The sequence below is a fragment of the Suricata suricatta genome, chromosome 2 (assembly GCF_006229205.1).
Source record: "Suricata suricatta isolate VVHF042 chromosome 2, meerkat_22Aug2017_6uvM2_HiC, whole genome shotgun sequence".
Classification (NCBI taxonomy): Eukaryota; Metazoa; Chordata; class Mammalia; order Carnivora; family Herpestidae; genus Suricata; species Suricata suricatta.
This window is the reverse complement of record NC_043701.1, coordinates 39,545,251-39,548,228: the sequence shown is the minus strand read 5'-3', so window position 1 is coordinate 39,548,228 and position 2,978 is coordinate 39,545,251. Positions and strand designations below refer to the sequence as shown.

The 2,978-nt window shown below is 39.2% G+C and overlaps 1 pseudogene; it reads right to left on the bottom strand.

Moving 5' to 3' along the window:
• Window positions 1-772: 772 nt before the first annotated feature.
• The window catches only part of LOC115274857, a 9,695-nt pseudogene continuing 7,489 nt past the window's right edge, over window positions 773-2,978 (bottom strand).

The window sequence follows — 2,978 nt, the reverse complement described above, 5'->3', positions numbered from 1 at the left end:
CCAGTAAAATTGCCAGGTGTAGAAATTTCTTTCAAAGGATTTTAGTTACAGATTCAATTTATTTAGAAGATATTACACAATTATTTACATTTTATATTTCTTCTTGTGCCATTTTAACCATTTTGGTAAATTAAGGCTTTTGAAAATATATATATTTATTTATATGAGGGAGAGAAAGAGACAGAATGTGAGCAAGGAAGGGGCAGAGAGAGACTGAGACAGAATCTGAAGCAGGCTCCAGGCTCTGAGCTGTCAGCACAGAGCCTGATATGGGTCTCCAACTCACCAGCGTGAGATCATGACCTGAGCCAGAGTCAGATGCCTAACTGATTGAGCCACCTAGGCACCCCCAAATTATGGCCTTTTAAATTATTTCTCCATTTCATTGAAATTATTATCCCCAAAGTGATATGAGATCCTCTTGTTTTTATTTCCTTAACAATGGGATCTATCGTTAAGATCCTAAACTATAAAAAATTCATTCTCCATATTGGTATTTTGTGCACTTTCTTTTTTTCTCTATCTTTCTTTCCAGGGATTTATGAAATTTATTAGTCTTTTAAAATCTACTAGGTTTATTTTCTCTAGCACATTTGTTTTATGTTTTATTGATACAGGGTTTTAATTTTTTTATTTCTTTCTTCTTGCTCTTCCTCAGCCTAATTTTTTAACCAGTGGAAATGATTGGATGATTTATTTTCAGCTTTTTTATTCCTGACAGGACGCAGGGCTTATTGGTGGGCAGGAATAGGAGCGGGCAGTGCTGAGGTCCTCAGGAGTGCAGAGCCTGCCGTGTGTCCAAGTGGCCACAATTAGGGATGTATTTGACTTCAAGGCCATAGCCATCTGGAATAAGTCACTTTTCAGCCATCATGTCTTCAAATTCATCCACATTAAACTTAGTAAACCCTCACTTTGTGGAAATGTGGATCTTCTGGCAGCCAGGGAACTTGAACTTGGCCCTGCTTAGGGTCTCAGTCATATTCTCCTTGTTCTGTACCTTGGTACTGGTGGACATGATGACTTGGCCAACGTGACCCTGGCTACTGTGCCCTGGGGCTTTCCAAAGTCACCCCCATACCTGCCTGGAGCCTGTCAGCTCTAGCACGGGACAACATTCTGATGATGAACTGGAAGGGGTGGATTTGCACTTGGATGTGAAAACCATCTTTGTCACAGGTTTTCATCACGTACTTGCTGGCACACATACAGGCAGCCTCCAGGGCTTCAGAGGAGAGCTGCTCATATTCATCTGGCACCATGTGGCCACATAGTGGGAACTCCTGCACTGTTGCTTTCTTTATATATATATTTACATATATATGTATGTAAATTTGAACAATACATACAAAAATTTTCAGTTAATTTACTGATTTAGATAGTGTTATCATTCTCTAGAATGTTGTTTTTGCTCCAGAATTTACTTCTTTGTGTTTATTTATCTATTTATAGAGGGAAAGAGATAGAATGTGAGCAGGAAAAAAGCAGAGAGAGGCAGAGAAGGAATCCCACACAGGCTCCATGCTGCCAGTGCAGAACGTGATGAAGACTTGAACTCACCAACTGTGAGATCATTACCTGAGAGGAATTCAAGAATGGGAGGCTTAGCCGACGGAGACACCCAGGTGCCCCTTCAGAGATTGCTTTCCTCGTGGTAAGAGAGAGGCTGTTATGACGGTGGTGAATCCCTTTATCCATTCACTGATTATATATTTACCTAACTAATTTAGTAGATTAGAAATTGGGCTCTAATCTCATGACGGCATAGCATTTCTAGGCCCTGCTTTCTCCGAAGGTGAATTCGTGCAAAGGTTCCACCTGAAAGCCTGAGTATATGGTGCCACCTTGTTGATGGTCCCTGGACTCTATTTTGCCCCTAAACCAGGGGTCCTTCACTTCTGAGCTTTCTAGCTTCCCCTTTCTGCTCGATTTCTCTGCCTCTCAGTGACAAATCAGAAATACCTTGAGTAAAAACTAGAATTAAAAATCAGGTTCACCCTTTGTACTTACCTTTTCCTGGGGATTTTGTTTTTTCAGGGTCTCATTGCCTGGCCAGTTTTCTGTAGCCTTCAAACCAATAGGTTTTATATTCAATCCTTTTTTTTTTCAGTTGTTCTTAGAAGGTGGGTATGTCTGTAACAGTCTTCTCTGCCATTAATAAAAACTAAAATTCTTCCAACACGAATTATTTTGAAACATAACATTTTTACTCCTATAACACGAAATGGGTATACCCGTTGTAGCTGGAGACTTTCTAGACAAAGAGGCCCTTCCTTGAAACTAAAAAGAACAGTCTGGTGCACTAATGACATTATGCTTGAAATGAGAAATGTGAACAATAGGAAACAGAAATTAAAACATTTGCCTAGAATATTCTTCAGCATGAATAGGATACCAGAAATCATCAAAAATGACCAAAATCATAATTCTAATTAGGCTCTTTAAAGTAGAGAGAAGCCACGAATGATGTGTTTGATGCTCACTTCTTTTTTTAAATGCAGAAATTTCAAATTAGAGCTAAAAACTGGAATACATTTAAAATGCTGATTTATTATTATTTTTATACTTCCAATCATGTGTTTTATTTATTTTTTAAATAGTTTATTGTCAAATTAATTTCCATATAGCACTCAGTGCTCATCCCAGCAAGTGCCTTCCTCCATCACCACCACCTCTTTTCCCCCTCACCCTCGGTTCATTTTCAGTATTCAATAGTCTCTCAGGTTTTGCGTCCCTGTCTCTCCCCAACTCACTTTCCCTCTTCCCCTCCCCCTGGTCCTCCATTAGGTTTCTCCTGTTCTCCTGTTAGACCTATGAGTGCAAACATATGGTATCTGCCCTTCTCTGCCTGACTTATTTCGCTTAGCAGGACACCCTCGAGGTCCATCCACTTTCCTACAAATGGCCAGATTTCATTCTTTCTCATTGCCATGTAATACAAGTATATATATATATATGTGTATATATATATATATATA